This window comes from Thalassophryne amazonica, chromosome 12, assembly GCF_902500255.1.
Source record: "Thalassophryne amazonica chromosome 12, fThaAma1.1, whole genome shotgun sequence".
Taxonomy (NCBI): Eukaryota; Metazoa; Chordata; class Actinopteri; order Batrachoidiformes; family Batrachoididae; genus Thalassophryne; species Thalassophryne amazonica.
In genome coordinates this window covers 93,454,591-93,472,435 of record NC_047114.1, presented here as the reverse complement: position 1 = coordinate 93,472,435, position 17,845 = coordinate 93,454,591, and positions in this window count along the sequence as shown.

Below are 17,845 nucleotides of genomic sequence, written 5' to 3'. Positions count from 1 at the left end.
TTTTGACCCTAACTTAAACAGGCTTTTTGGGGTCAATATACCTAACACACATATCGTAGAAGTAAGCTCCAGGGGCCTTGACCTTTGATATTCTGACCACAAAATCAACAGGCTTTTTAGGGTCACCACCGTAACCCCAACACCTGCAACTTTTGGCAGTGACTCAAAGGTCATGTGACCAACAGAAATGTGATATATGACAAATGAAAATTAAACAGTAGTCATGGACTGAGGTTCAAGGTCAAATGTAGTGTGCTAAAGGGAGTCAGGACACATGATTTGCTGTAAGTGTTCAATACAAACGGAAGCTCTAGAATTGCTATTTGGAGAGAAAAAGTGGAATTTTGGGGGGAGACAGTGAGTCTTTGTCGGCCATTATCTTAGAATGACCTTGGAAATTTGGGTCAAGGTCATATGCGTAGACATCACATTTGTGTATATTTACAGTATATGATGCAGGTGAGTAATGTGTCGGAAAGGGGCAACAGGGAAATCTAGATCACGGGGCCACGTATAGACTATCATGGGGCCACGTATAGACTTGTATAGAATAGATCGTATAGATCATGTATAGACAGACAAACACATTCACACCTACATGAACACCTACGGACAATTTAAACATGCATGTTTTTTGGATGTGGGAGGAAGCACCCGGAGGGAACCCACACGAACGTGGGAAGCACATACAAACTCCACACAGAAAGGCCCCAGGCGGGAATTGAACCCACGACCTTATTGTTGTGAGGCAACAGGGCTAACCACTAAGCCACCGCGCTGCCTACAGATGGAACATACTGTTTGTATTTCTTGTAGAAATTAAAATGTTTGAAAGAGCCTGGGGGATGTAGACCTTCTATGTCCACTGTGGACTTTTGTGTGCGCGTGTCAGTTTGGACACAGCATGCAGATAAAAAAGCACTGCACGCACATGCACACAAAGCTTGTTAATCTTTTTTTTTTTCTCTCCCTGTGGCTGCCGTCCAGGATGTCGTACAAACAATTATCCACATTATGCACAGGATCGGTAGTCGCCAGCAGAGCGCAGAGGGAAGAACCTTCTGACTACGCTCCTCCACAGCCGCCCGTCAACAACTCTGATTATTTTATAATGAACCTAAATTTGTGCGGCTCAGCCGTCAGCTCTGACTGCTCTCCAGGCTTCTCTAATGCATTTGGATATTTTTGGCAACATAAAAACCCACAGAACACGGGAAGGTTTCACGTTCATGTTCCGAGTTCTCATTTAAGTCGCTGGTGGATTCCTTCTTTAAATGCCCAGTGCCTAATTTTTAGGCCGGAGTCAAAACAACACTTGCCGGATTTCCACAATGCCTGAAATGGGCTGAGAGACTGCATTTGGATTTGAAGTCACATGGTCAAAAAAGAACTCACACAGAACCCACTAATATTTTATCAGATAAACTTTGGTGAAACGCGAGGAACATTTTTTTTTTAAATTTGACTTCCAGTTGTTTATTTGCCAGCAGTGACAAATCATGTCAGATAAGAAGAAACGGAGTAGAAGCTCCCCTGCAAAGTCTCACATCACATCAAGTGTCGCTGGAGCTGCTGATAACCTCAAGTCCTCTGAAGCCACTTTGAGTCTTTGTTTCTCTGATTTTCCTTCATGGAGTCGTTTTTGAAGACCAGAAAAGTAACTTTTCCTTAAAACTCGAACGAGCAATTCGACTGGGTCTGCATTATACGATTTCTTCTGAATAGACTTCACAGGCAGACAGGCTGGAAAGGCGCATACTTGCTGCTAAAGTTGCTATATATGATTTCCCGCCACGAGTGTGAAGTTCAGGGATTTTCTACCTTCCCTCAAGAAAATAAATAAATAAATAAAAATCTCATTAACACAAGCAGTGTTTTTAAAAAAATCATCTACACAAAAACACAAAACACTCTGTCAACATGCCACTGCAACAGGGGGCGATATAACCCTAATCCATACAGCCATATTGGCCAATTGGAAGCCTGGAAAAAAGAAGGGCTGTAGGAGTGTGTGTTTGTCTACATACAGGACCCGCAACTGTGTCCCCATTCAGACTGGGGTTGGCAGTCCCACCCGAGATGGATTTGATCCGGGTTGCTTTCTATCTGGTTAGCATTCAGACCTGTTTTATCAAGTCTGGCCCATCCTACACGTGTGTCCAAACTCAATCTGTCTGAAGCTGAGGGAGATGTGTCTGGAAGTGAGAGTGTGTGGATCTGGATGTGGGAGCGCAGGTGTGTGCAAAATGTCGACACCCGTTGCATTTTGTTGGCGACAAGGCGCAGCAGAGGAAGAAGACTGTTGTCCTCGACGTTGCATTTGCACTGAGAGCCGCCACAGCGGAGAGGATGCTGTGCTGCATGAATGCAGTGAAGAAGTGATCCGTGAGCTAGCCAGATCTACGTTCAGACCATGGCGAATCCCGCTCGAATCTGGTTCAACCCACCTTCCTTTTTGTATCTCTGAGCAGATTCGGCTGGTTTCAGTGGGTTATTGTGTCTAATGGAGCTCAAACATGGAAATGCTTTAAAACTCAATGTTTGATGAAGATGTCCAGCCACATGCATTTTTGCTGCCATTTGATGCTAACTTTTTTGTTCTACCAAAGTTGGTGCAATCATTTAAATCCTGGCATACTGGTGAATGAGATGTCCAAAATCCAACCTCTTGTCTGCGTTATGACACCTGGGTAACAGATCAAGCAGGGGGTTGCCTGTTGGTGAGATACAGTGGGGACCTTGTGTGTCCTGTGTCCGCTACAGTAGCCATCCAGCAGGACCTCAACACAAGATGGCTAATGTGAAACAAGAAGACCTCAATGGCGGACCAGGCAGGAGGTGATGGCTTGAAACCCAATGGCTGTAAAGGAGGATGAAGGCTGCAGAGGATCCTCAAACCCCGATCGTTTGGGATTTCCCAGCCATGGGACCAGGCTAAGGACCTGTGAAGGACTGTGTGATTGTCAGCATGCAATGACTTTCCCATAGACAGGCATCTATATATTGTCCTGTGATGTTCACCATCTCGTGTGGGAATTGACCAAGAGACCAAGTTCCTCACAAGCAAGGGATTGCCACAAATCACGAATCAGGGCACTGCTAGAAAGCCAACTGATAGCAGCACAGTATAAGTCACAGTTGTCTGCTAACACAGTGAATTACCTAACGTTACCGCAATATCAAACAAGGTATCCTAGCTTAGTTAGTTCCAGCTAAAGCTTTGAGCTTCAGATGGTAGATTGGTTTACATTACCTTGATATCTGAACTTATAATCAATAACAGGGTATCATGGCTTAGTTAGTTCAAGATGAATCTTCAAGTGTCAGCTGGTGGATTACCGAACATTAACTCAATATCTCGTGTTATCAATCAATAATGAGGTATCGTAGCTGAGTTAGCTCAAACTGAAGCTTTGAAAATTTGTGAGACAATCTTTGCTTCAAATTATGTGATGTCGTGTGATGCTCACAAAGGTACACAGACAAAATAAAAAGAAAGTAGCTGGAAATTGGACTTGGAACATGGCAATTTTTAAGGCCGTTACAGCCACAGTGAGTGGCCGTCATGACTGCCATGAAATTCCTGGGCTGCCTGCCACACATCAGAGGAGTTGCACAAATCACAGAAAAATTTGTGGAACTCTGTAAATCTGTGGGATTCCCACATGCCTGTAACAACCTTCTAACTGTTAGAATGGCCTAAGCAGAGGGTCACCCCTCTGAGTCTGGTCTGCTTGAAGTTTCTTCCTCAGTATCATCAGAAGTTTTTTCTTACCACTGTGGCCCGTGTGCTTGCTCAGGGGGTTGGTAAGGTTAGACCTTACCCGTGTCAACTGCCTTGAGGCTGCTTTGTTGTGATTTGGCGCTGTATAAATAAAATAAATTGAATTAAATTGAAATGAATGCCTGACTTGGAATCTCTACTGGTATGGCTGAAACTCACCACAACTTGGAGTCTCAGCACGAGTACGCCAGAAGGCATGTGGAAAACTGTTGCTTAAACATTAATTATCTGATTTCAACTCTTTTTCTTCTTCTTCTTTTGCCTGCCCCTGGTTGGTAGGGGTCAACACAGCAGACCTGGTACAGATCCTTGTTGGGATTTGCACAGGTTTTACAAATGGAATTCCTTCCTGACAAAACTCTAGCTGTACACGAAGAAACGTGTGCTTCTCCTTTTGTAGTAATCAGGACCTACTGTGCTTAACGTCTGAGAGCTGATAGGATCAGGTGGGTGCAGAACAGTGTGGCTGCACTGAGTTCAACTCTACACCTTGTAACAATTTTGAATTTCGTCAGTACCCAAACAGATGTAGGTATGACATTAACATCAGCTTTAATCTCTAAACAAAGCAGGTGTTTCTGATTAGCCATCAGCTCTCATCCAACAGGAACTGCGCACATTCCTTAAAACATCAATGTGTTCCTCACCTCTCGCTGTTTACAGTTCACTGACAAGACATCCCCTTCTCCATCCCACTGCCACCAGTTGGTCCCTGTCCTCTGTTTGGGCTACGCTCCGCCGCTGCCATTTCCATCGGCAGAATTTGCAATCACCACAAATCTACTCCGTGCCATGATGGAGACCAGTGTCAAATCTCCTACACCACTGACTAGACCTTTCTCTATATTATCTTGTAACATTAAAATGATCAACTTTAAGTGGCCTTCTGAGTCTTTTCTGGTAGAACTGCTCACAATCTGCACCAAAGATGAGATGACATGGCAACAGAACGACATCTGCATGAGATACAACCCATTCACTAGACACACTTTGACAATTATTTCCAACTCGATGCTAAATGTTGACTAATGCCCTTTAAATGTGAAGGTCATGCTGTAATAGCAAAAGAGACTCAGTTTTTCAGCCTTTTAAAGACTAAGATTCATGCAGCTTTGCAGCCTGCATGCCTGAAAAGGACAAGATTGCCACCGATTCAATACTGGGCAAAACACTGATCCTCCAGAGACACACGACTTCTTCCTCTCTTTACGCAAGGCCATTTATCATCTGCAAATACCGTGTGTGGCTTTAGGTCATGAGGGGACTGTAATGGTGGTTGACAGAAAGAGATTGGAAACTGTTGGGGAGACAACCCCCTACTTTTCTGGCCTGCTGAGTCCCTCGGCTGCCTCCAGACACCAGGGGGCGAGATCCTGCCAGGCCTGCAACCCCAACCAGCCCTGACCACCCTCGAGTCCTTTCTCCCAACCAGCCCCGCCCACACCGTCGCCCCGCTGAGTAACATGCTCCTTTCTACGCTAAGCTGGTGGAAGGCTGAGCCGTGCTCAACTGACTAAAACACTGTTTTGTTTGGTGGGATTTCTGGACTGAATCGACTTGGAATAGAGATAAAAGGATTAGGCGGCTAACATTAGGATGCTTTCTGCAAGCCCTGATGGACCTAACGCAACGGCACATCAAGGGATGGAGAACGGTGACTGTAGCGGGCGAAGATGTTCCCGTGCAGAAAATGATTTTAAGATGTATGTAAGGCGCCGTTAACTCCTCCAAGATCATGTCGGCGAACTATCATTACCCTGCACCTCTGAAGTTTGGGAACTTGTTACTTGGTCAGGAGTTTTTCACAAACTGTTCCACCGAAGTGGATATAGTTATATTAAAAAGGGTACATAGTTATGAATAACTGTCACCACCTCCACTAAATATAATGAGCTCAAGCGTATAATATGTACCAGAAGAAAGAAAGGTCCAGACTAGAAGATGAAATAAAACATTCATTTTCATCCAAGCTCCTCTTACTAAGAAAATACAAGCGTGCACATTCCCCTCCGGGCTTTTTCATCTTACTATTAACAGTACATCTTTGTGGAAACAAGACAAAAAAAATCTGCAGAAGAAATGAAAAATGACACGCAAACATTCGCAACATCTGTTTTCCTTTTGCCTCCGATGCATACACAGACCGAAACCCGAGGAGAGAAATCTATCATCTGCAAAGATAATGGGGAAAATCACAGTCCACAGCAAATTTGTCACATCAGACTGATAGAAATAATAAGCAAGCATTTAGAAAGGGGTGGCAAGCAATTAAAATATAATTAAAATGAATGGACAGAAAGAGACAGCCCACGTCTTAACATGGAAGCACAAGGCAACGGCACAACAGCCGCCCGGATGAATGCGAGGCTCCTTTTTGCAAAGCTTGTGTCCACCTCACTCAAGCTGGAGAGGCGTCCGGTGAAAGAGGGGAGGGTAGGAGTGGGGGGAGTTCAGGAGATTCTAAGCCAGGAGGGACTAAATGGATGGGAGAGGGAGAGCAAGAAGTAGAAGAATGAAGGGGGGGGGTGGCAGAGAGAAAGAGGCGGTCGGGTCACCCCGGAGGATTGACAGCCTGTGAGTGCAGCCTGACCTCCCGGGTTCGCCTCCAAGTTTTCTCCGCAGGCTTAGAGAAGACTAAAATAAAGCTCAGGAATGTTAATTTATTTTCAATTGTCAATGCGGAGAGCAGAGTGAGATAAAGAGCGCATACATACATATCAAGTAAGACTGGAACAAATGCGCAAGTCCAAGTGTGCGGCGAAAAACCTACAAGTGGAACAGACGCGCGGGTCCGCTGAGGTGGATTTTGGAAACACAATGATTCGTCTTCCACTCTTTGAATGACTACTAATTTGGAGAACTTTCTACCCCCCCCCCCCCCCCCCCCCCCCCGCCACCCCCATCTCCCCCATCACCCTAAACCCCCCCCCACCACCACCACCACCACCAAATGCCCTACATTCAGGACAAGAAAAGACAACCATGTGAGCAGCGAATTTCAAATGTCATTAGATGGTTGATGGCCTCAAAGTGGGAGACAGGAACGACAGGAACGCAGAAAACCGCCTCCAGCAGCACCCTGAAATTCTCATGGAAATCTTTTGTCACGACAGTCCTGTCATGGCGGCGCCTTCAACCCCTGCAGGGCCGTGATGTCATTTCCTTGGCTGGTCTAGTGATGCAGAGACGATGCCTTTGACAGTGATGGACCAACTCCAAATAATCTTCCATGTGTGTTTGATTGTCATGATACACTGGATCCAGGATGGAACAATGTATAATGTGCATAATGTATCGTGTGTATAATGTATATACTTTTTAAAATGTATTTATATACACTGTACACCCCACACGTGTTATTTATTTTGCCTGATGTTGCTTTTATTCTTTGCCTGTTATAATGTTCAACTAGCGTGTTGCCCGTGGGGAACCACGGGCTCTAGATTGGGTTGTGTTTATAAAATCCGGTTAAGTGTGACGTAACGCATCATGTGACTTTCAACTTCCGGTTCCAAACAAAAAAGGCGCGCTGTCATTAACATTGAGAACTGCACTGCGCAATCTGATCAGGCTGCACTTAAACCGTTGCACATGGACAACAGCATTAACATCGCAACATAAAACTCTTTGTATATTGTGCCTAAAACTCTCCTGGATATATTAACTGGGTTTTTAGACGTTGTTATTGTGTTTGTTTTATGTAAAAATGTCAGACTCTCAGGTTGTTTCTCCGTTATTTTCAGTGGGAGTTGCTGCGAGCTGAGATTGCTTCCTGTTCATGTCGTTCGGGGACATATAATAAATATTTTTTTATTAACAAACAGACACGTATATTTTGCCTGTGCATAATAAAACATGTAAAGTAAAAGAAAAAAAGTTTTATTAAGTGTTTTAACCATAGAACCAGACAAATGCGGTTAACGGAGGTGGAGGTGGAGAAGGGAGGGATGGAGGTTTGCGCACAATGTAAACACAAACTAAACTTAAACTGTAAATCCTTAAAAGGATCAAACAGACGTAACTTTAATTATAAACTTGGAGGTCTTTGGACCCGGAAACAGATTTATCACGTGATGCGTTACGTCAGCGCTTAACAACCGGATAGGTAGCTGCCGTTTTTCAAGGGTGGTAATAAATTCTGCAAAGTTTCAATAATGAGTTGGAATGGTGTGTGAGTCCAGAATGTTTTAAGAACCTTAGACCTCAACAGTTTTTAGAAGAACTCAACCCTTTAATTTCCTCTAAATTACATCATTTTTTTAATGTTAATTTGCAGTCTTAATGTATTTATAAATTGTTTAGGTTCTTGTTATGACATACAGATGATGATTATTATCAATATCAATATTATTATCATTATTACTTCTATTATGTCATTTTGATTCTTAAGTGGACCACGATGGAAATAAGTGTTTTTACTTTTTTGTGTCACCCATGTATTTTTAAAGTCTTTACAATTATATTATGTACGTACATTGAACTTACTAAATAAAATCATGCACGCAGGCACACATGCACGCACACATGCACGCACACTTTTAATATATAGATGATTTATCTCCCCCTGCTGGAATGGCGTGTGAGTCCACAGTGTAAATAGCAACATCCATTGTTCAGTGTTATTGGCTAATATCCGTAGTTTCTCCAAAAATATTTGCACCAACAACGTTCCGTTTTGGCAGCATTCACCCTTGACCCAAAATACATAAGCATACCAAACGGCAAATGTCAGCTCTCTACAGTTTGCTTGTGATCGACGTTATACACACACACACACACACACACACACACACACACACACACACACACACACACACACACACACACACACACACACACACACACACACACACACACACACACACACACACACACACACACACACAGAGGCCACTTGGCTATTATAATATAGATATTACATTTTGCCCCTCTCCTTTTCGTTACGTTCTTGGAGTCACTGCCAGTATGGATCCTCAGGTTGATTTGGCACACGTTTTACTCCAGATGCCCTTCCTGACACAACTCCACATGTTCATGGAGAATGGAAGGCTGGACTTTAACCACAGAGCTTCTGTTTTGGAAGCAAGCACGCTAAATGCTTGCACCTGCGTCCTGGAGGTCTTGGAGCATGTGCTGATGCTATATCTATCACACCATGGAAACATCCTGCGGCCTGGATGGTAACCACCCAGGCATCTGCCTGTGTGGTTCCTGGGTGGTATCCAAGATCTTCTCCAGCCACTGGGGTCCTCAAAACTAAGACACCTTGATGCTGGATTATGCAGAGAAATGCACCACATGGCCAAAATATTGTACATAAAACATAGTAGCTAACATTCCCTCACAATGCAAGTGATTCCCCACACCTTATTCTTCTGAAGTAACCCTTCACTTCACACAAAGTCAGAGAGACCTGGCACCAAAGACATCCAGTTGTCACCTTAGGTCACTGAGTAGCATCCAAATCTCCTAACCATACGTTAACACAGGAAGCACCAAGATCCTCACGATTTTGTTCTCCTGTAAATGCCTCAGCATCACCAAACACTTAGGTTCAGTAGACCATAGGGCTCCCTAAGTCCTTCCTAAGCGTACTGCGATCTCAACGGCCGAGAACCCAGTCTGAAACTTTTACTATACTACAGTTAAAACACACACACACCACAAAAGAAATCAGACCTGAAGTACCAGCAGTTTCTGTCAAATGGATACTAGGCTTCTTCTGTAATTTCATCAAAGTTTTTTTTAAAGATTTGGCAAACTATACATTTTTAGACAGCTTATGAAATGAGGAATAAAAAATTGTTTCCAATGTTTTTCATAGTTTGCTGTGGCCGCCATCTTGGATTTCTAAAATAGGTGACCTCCGGAAACTAACTTCTCACTGTGTTGACTTGGTTACTTGTGGGTCAGCTTTGTGGTATGAAGTTCATAAATAACAGCACCATTCTTGGGTTAAGGGTTCATAGCTTTTATATATATATATATATTGAAACTGAAAAGTTAATTTTTGAAGGGTTCCATTTTTGGAAATCCAAGATAACCATAACAATCTTTGAAAAAAAATGGGAACATTGTTTTTTCCCTGAACCTATGAATATTTGGGTAAGAAACCTGACTAGTAGCTGGATACCTGACAGGTAATCAAGCAATTACTGAAATTTAAAACCTTGATGTTTTGAAATGTTAAAGGGAGCTCAAGGGCTCTGGACTCACATAAGAGGGTTGTTAGATGTACTTACACCCCAAATACTGTCTTGGGTCAGTGATATGATGTTGAGTAATAACACAAAAGCAGACCCCATTTCTATAACTCCGGCACTGCGGTGGTGAAAGCTAAAGAGATCTGTGGGTGACATCACTGGTAAAAAAAACTTGCTGGAACTATCTAAGACTGATATAGAGGTGATTTACCAGAAAAAAAAAATGGTATTTCTTCAGACGGTGTCACACTAAAATACTAACAACTCCAAATCAGGTTGCTTGCTTGATCTCACCGTAATTATGAGCGTATGGTAGATTTTTCTAACTCCCCAATTCATTTCCTAAATTCATTTTCCAAAAAGAGCATTTCTGGAAAACAAAGTAACCATCAAAGCTGAGCAGAACACACACAGACTGTTTTAATATGAGGCGGAAAAAAGTTAAACTCAGCTTGTAAGCAGCCAACAGGGTAGTCGGTAAAGCAATTGGTAATCAATGCTCATTCGATGTCAAGACCAGAGAGACATCCACCTAAATGCATGGATATGAGGATCCAGCTGGACCGCTGAGCCGAATATCAAAAGCTATTAAAGCAACAACCTGAGTAAGGGGCTGGTGAGCACACCGGATCGTTAACATATCCAGCCGACAAACAAACGTACTCATCATCAATTTACAAATCAACCCTAACGAGCTCAAATGTTCTGGACTGGCAGCGCACTCGCAGTATCGACGGCATCATGAAATAGAGCTCGTTAATGGTTTGCTTACTTCATGACTGTGGCAGCAGCCATTTTTCAAAATATATATATATTTAATTGAGCTCTACGGGGACTTGTTTGCAACCAACTTTACGCTTCATAGAGTCAGAATTTTGAGTAGCAATTATTTTTCTATGCATGGTTTCCCCTTGTGTTGTGTTTGGGTGATATTAAAATATTCGTAGGTGTGATTATGTTTTCTCAAACTGTGATTTATAGAAAAAATAAGCATCAACAGGTGTGTTTACATATGTAATTGACAAATTTGGACTGGAATTACTTTCCTTTATGTACATCTTCACATGGTGTATTACCACTGAGTTACGTTTGCAAATCCATTATCATATAATGCATTAAATAAACACAAAAGCCCAATTATGTCTCCTTGGAGATACTGGACTGGAACTATTTTACTTCATGCACATCCTCACATGATGTACTACCACTGTGTAAAGTTGAACTAACCGGTTTAAAAAGAGTTGTGTTTGCAAAGCCAGTATCATATAATGCATCAAATAAACACAAAAGCCCAATTATTTCTTCTTGGAGATACTGGACTGGAATTATTTTACTTCATGCACATCCTCACATGTTGTGCAATCACTGTGTGAAGTTTCACTGACTGGTTTAAATAAGCTGCACTTGCAAAGTCAATACCATATAATGCATCAAATAAACACAAAGGTCTAGTTATATGAAGACATTGGACTGCAATAATTCATCTTCATACATGTCTTCACATGGTGTACTACCACTGCGTGAAGTTGCACTGACTAGTTTAGGAGGACTTGCATTTGCAAAGCCAATATCATAGAATGCATCAAATAAACACAAAGATTCAATCATCTGAAGACGCTGGACCAAAATTACTTTTCCTTCAGGCACATTTTCATAGGACTTGTGACATTTCACTGAACCGGTTTAGGAGGAGTCACAAGACTGATGAACAGACGGACAGGTTGATCCTGATATACCCCCTGAACCTTTGTTTCCAGGGTGCATAATTAACATTTCAAAAGGTGCTTTTGTTAAAATATGGTCCCAATACACAGGACAGAACTTATTAATAAGATGCCATTAAGGGAGATCAAGTTCAAAGCCATTCACTGATGCAACAGATTTCATGTCTTTCTTTTTGACGCAATGGTTCCAGATGGGAAAAAAGGTCTCTTGCCAACGCTTCAGTGTTTTATTGAGGGACTGCAACAGTTGGTGTGTTCAGTGACTTTTGGCCAAATGATTGAGGCATTAGATAAGATGAAGTGCCAGTGGGCAGATGGACAGAAAAGAAAGAAAAAGCTGACAAAAGAAGCACGGCAAAGCAAAGACAACAAAGAAGACCCAGCCTGAGTAACAGTTAGTGTCAAGCAAAACGAAGCCGGTGGAATGAAGCCAGCAAAGGAGCTGTATGGAAAGGCACAAAATGACAATACTTCAGTCAACATTTAATCGGGGATAAAACTGTCTTTCAATTAAATAACAATCCAGAGCATTATTACATCTGCCTAGTTCGTATCATCATCATCATCAATTTTATTTATATAGCGCCAAATCACAACAAACAGTTGCCCCAAAGCGCTTTATATTGTAAGGCAAGGCCATACAATAATTACATAAAAACCCCAACGGTCAAAACGACCCCCTGTGAGCAAGCACTTGGCGACAGTGGGAAGGAAAAACTCCCTTTTAACAGGAAGAAACTTCCAGCAGAACCAGGCTCAGGGAGGGGCAGTCTTCTGCTGGGACTGGTTGGGGCTGAGGGAGAGAACCAAGAAAAAGACATGCTGTGGAGGGGAGCAGAGATCAATCACTAGTGATTAAATGCAGAGTGGTGCATACAGAGCAAAACGAGAAAGAACTGAGAGCAACAAAACAAACTGCAGATAAAATATACTGAACCTTTCTTCATGCAGCTGTAATGCGGAAGGTGGTGAATATCGTTGTTAATGTGCTGTTTAAAAGTACAGTTAAAACTTCTCAACATTCTTTCACAAAGAGTGATCCATGGATCACTGAGGGTCCATGACTGACCCCTAGTGGTCTGTGAGTATACTGGTAAAATAGTCACATTTATATATCATACGAGGGGCAATTGAGAGGTTTTGAGTCTGACCCAAGAAAAGTTGCGTTGGTAATGTTGGTTTGTCAGAATGCAAAAGACAGAAAACCACACTCTACTTTCCTGGGTCAGGCTCCAAAGTTCTCAATCGGTCCTTGTATTTGGACTTAAAAGTGTTATTCAAATTGTATGAAAGTGACTCCAAAGTATAACAGATAGTAGTATATTGTTGTAATGAGCAGACCTGCTGTTTCTGGATATTTGGTAGGTGATAGGTATGACAGGTGGTCTGCAAGATGTTTTTCTTTTGAAAACATTTGGGAAACACTGTCCTGCAACAATGCTTTTGGTAGCTCTGGCAGTATCGACATATGTGGCTTGACGTGGATACTACGCGCGACATGAGCCATTCAGGGCTGGATGGGGCTCAAACGACAGGTCGTTCATGGCTCACTAGAGGCTGATACATGACACATGTGAGGTACAGAGAGGAACACAGAGGCTTCTTCATAGCAGATACATAATATATTTATACGTGGATCATTATTCGAATAATCACTGAAATTTCTGGGAAATCCATGCATGGCTTATCATTCATGGCTTTATTATTCGGTGGGACCAAGGGTTAAGTAGCATACTGAAAACTAGGGTTGGGACAACGAATGAAAACCATTACTTGACTAGTATGGAACCATAACTTGTCAACTACAGTCGACTAATCTTGACAATAAATGATGGTTAAATCTGAGCAGTGAAATTCCAAATTGACTTGAATGTAAAGAAATATTTCTGATAGCTGTGCAGGAAAATCTGAATTACGTAACTAACTTCACTCACTCATCAGGATCGGGTCATGGGGGCACCAGCTCCAGCAGGGGACCCCCAAACTTCCCTTTCCCAGGCCACATTCACCACCTCCGACTGTTGGATCTTGAGGCGTTCCCAGGCCAGTGTGGAGATATGACTAACTTACTAGAAGAAAATTAGTTGACTAGTCAGGCACTAGGTAGTTGTATCAACTATTATGACTAGTTGTCCCAACCATAGCGAAAAGTCTGGATTCTCACAAACTGCAGAGTTGTGGTCTTCCGAAGAAATTGCACTGAGGAAAGTCTCTGTTCTGCATCAACACACAACTGAAGTCTGGTTTTTACTACCACGCTGTTTCACGGTGGGCCCATTTGGCTGGTGTCCACATGTCTGCTGGCCTTTACAGTTTGTCAGTGGCGCAATGATTCCAGTACCAGAAATCACAGTGTGGAAGAAGAAAGAGCAAGAAATTCTGAGACTGTTATTAACTTAGTGCCTCAGATTCTGTGTGCTGAAAATCTTTTTTCTCTCTCTTTTTTTGTTGTTGTTGTGTTTCACGTCCATGATGCAGCAGACATGACACACACTTGTGAGATGGTGATTTGCCCATACTTTTATCTGAGTCAGGTGTGCAGCCTTTTTTCGACAGCTGGGAATAATTCACATATTAATAGGGATGAGTATTGATAAGATTTTATCGATATCGATGCCATTATCGATTCTGCTTATCGATCCGATTCCTTATCGATTCCCTTATCGATACCTCTTGTGAATTTTGTACTAAAAGGTTTTCTATGTATTTCATTGAGTCTTAAAGTAAATAAATATGAAAGTGGTCACTGTATCCTTGATCTCTGGACATAAATAAAAATAAACAAAACGGTGTTTCGCTTTGAAGTTATTAATTCCGACTGGACTCTATCGTTCTAACTTGACTCGGCAGAGAGCCGCGCAGCGTTTGGAGCTGTGTGAACAGAACAGAGGACGATTTTCTTTTCTTTCTCGCAACAAGACAGGAGTCCCAGTTAGTAACTTTAATCCACACAAAAGTGCCTCAAGATTGACATATACAGGGATGAAAGTGGTGAAAAACAAAAAAAGCTGAAACCCAAAATTACCCCCCAACACCATCCGCACGGAAATGTTTGAATTCTAGAAGCTCTGAAATGCAATCTGGGACTATTCCAGACAATAAACTGAAGTGAGTGCAGCATCCATTTAGGTGAGAAAAAAAAAACAACTTATTCAAATTCATTCCAGTAGTATTCTGCTCTTACTAGGATGCAGCAGTTTTCTTGCTGGCAGGTAGTTCTGGAGGAAATCACTGAAGAAATTAACACATTGAAAATATGGTTTGACCGAAACAAATTGTCATTAAACTTAAATAAGACAGGGATGAAATGGAGGTGTGAGAGTCACCAGGTGTTCACAGGAAACACTTATTTATTTCTGTATGTATGTATGTATTTATTTATTTATTTATGTTCATTGTTAGTTGGTTTTATATTTTCTGTTGTGTTTCTATTCAGGTTCTTTTTGTCTCTTTCTCTAAAATTGTAAATAATAACTAATCATTAGATTATTAATATATAAACAAAAATAAATTTAAAAAATATTACAATTTGTAATACATTTGACTTTTACGACAATAAACGCTTGACAGCTGCAACTGCTTAATGCTAACTTTAACACTGAAAATGCCACAGACATGCTAACATGTCAGCATCTGTCCCGTTTTTAAGTTATAAAATACATCTATCAACTGTTTCAGAAGACCATAACAGGTCGGTTTAACATAAAAAAGGTAAATAATACTCACAGCCATATGCTCCTTAGGGTTTTAGCGGGGGGAAATTAAGATAAGCGAAAGAAAAAAATGAAGCAATGAAGCAATGATCGAAGCACTGCTTCGATTGGTTCAAGGTTCAAAGTAAAGCCGCGCTGCAGAAAAGTTGATTACAGACCTGCTGCAGGGTCTTAAATCAATGTAGAGAAATTATAATTTTCCTGACAAACACCCCCAAAAACAACGGCCACTCTGAAGGACCGATAAGGGAATCGTTAAGCAAAAAGGTTATTGATGTCGGTGGATCGAATCATTTCTTAACGATACCTGAAAGGAACCGGTTCTCAATACCCATCCCTACATATTAATTTTAATTACATTTATTTATACAGGGCCAAATCATAAGTCACCAATCATAAGGACCTTACCAACCCCCGAGTGAGTAGGCACAGACAGCAGTGCTGGAGGTATTGAGGGCAATATGTTGATGCCTCTGCCTCGCTAATGACATCATCAGACCGTCAAGAATAAGCCTAGAGCTGTTCAAGGCCGCTATTTTTTAAAATCTATTTTTCACACTGTCTACTTCCCATCAAACAAAAAAAGCCTCTAATAATGTAACCTCTGATGCTGTGGCCTCGGCATTGGCCTGGAGTTGCTGTGACTCAGTCTTGGCATTGGAGACCTAGGACACGGATTCTGCATCACAGGAGGTGGACTCAACTACAACAAAGTAACGAAAAAAAAATGCTTTTTGTTTTAAGAAACCTTAAGCAGACCAGACTCAGCGGGATGGCCATCTGCTACTGAGATTTTAACAAACGGCACCACAAGCAAACCAAACCCCTGACCACTTGGAACCAGAGTCCAACTATTCCAGGGGGGTCTGTTTGTTTGGTGCACACAGTATATCACAGTATCTCCCAAAATAAATCAAACTAATAAAAAGAACCAAGGTTTGACTGAAACAGACCAAACACGGTAGGTATCTCACCAGCAAAACTAAGGCAGGTCATACTTGGCACCATTAGTGATTTATCTCTTAAAATTTCAATTTCATACTGTAAAATACCAATTTTAGATCAGCAGTTTCAAAGCTTATTATCTTCTACAAAGAAGCAGATACGGACTAATTTTGAGTTCAACATTCATTCTAGCCTGGCACTGAGATGGAAAAGCTGACCTCAGATGAGTTGGTTAAGCCTCAGGGTCAGTGGAGAAGAGCACAGGGCGGCTAGACACTGACATGAAAAAGAGGTTCTCCTTTCAATCATCCCTTTCATACATTTGCTGAACGCTCCTCACTTCTCGCCTCCTTCGCACACAATTCCCACACTGCCTTGCATGCTGTTTAGCCACCGCGCCTCAAAGAAGCTCACCTTCAGCTCACGCCAATGTCAAGTCAGATTTACAGGACAAACCGCGGCTGGCTTGGCGATGTCGGCAACATCAAAATTCACAACACTAGCAGCACACAATCAGAGAATCGATGCCTTAATCGCATTTAGACCAGATGATAGAAACATATGCTGTTTTAATACCCTTAAAGCCCAGTTTACCTGAATTTTATTAGAGACTGCAAAAGCAAAACGTCCACTGGAGATTCCAAATCTGTGCAATCAATCTCCACCGCTGCAGACTCCATTTACGTTCCTCAACCAACCAGAATATACATGTCAGCAACATGACACAACAACGGCACGGACTGCGTGCAAAGGAGAAGAAATGCTGCATCTGAAGCAGAATTGATTTTGTTTTCTGGTTTATGTCAAAAGAGATTTAAAAGTTCCCGTTGGGAATGACATGTCATTTGCAAAGTAACTTGGAGTTGTCATTTTTGTAAAAGGTCATTTCACTGGAGATCTCAAATTTGGTTACTGACACAATAAAATCACATGGGGCTAAAACTGAATAAATTATACTCAACAAAAATATAAATGCAACACTTTTGGTTTTGCTCCCATTTTGTATGAGATGAACTCAAAGATCTAAAACTTTTTCCACATACACAATATCACCATTTCCCTCAAATATTGTTCACAAACCAGTCTAAATGTTATGTGTCGACGCGGGTTGAGGAGCGGACCTGCGTCAGACGGAACCCAGCGCTAAAAATAACCAGAAAGTGGTTCCAAGAACAAAAACAATTTATTGATTTCACCCGCTGGTGCATAATAAAGTGTTAAAACTAAAATAGCGTCCTTCTGGTGGAGTGAAGGCTGGCACGCTCTCCAGCGCCCAAAAGGATCGAAGCCCAGCGCTCCTGGACTCACCACTACCGCCAAACACCCCCCAGGTGGACACGACAAACCGACTCTCTGCGAAGGATAGAAGGGGTTAGGTAAGTCAGCAGTTACAATATCCTTCAAAAGACACACACTATCAGCAACACATTCAGGTCTGTATTTTAAGCTTTATGCAAATGAGCAGCTTCTCACAAC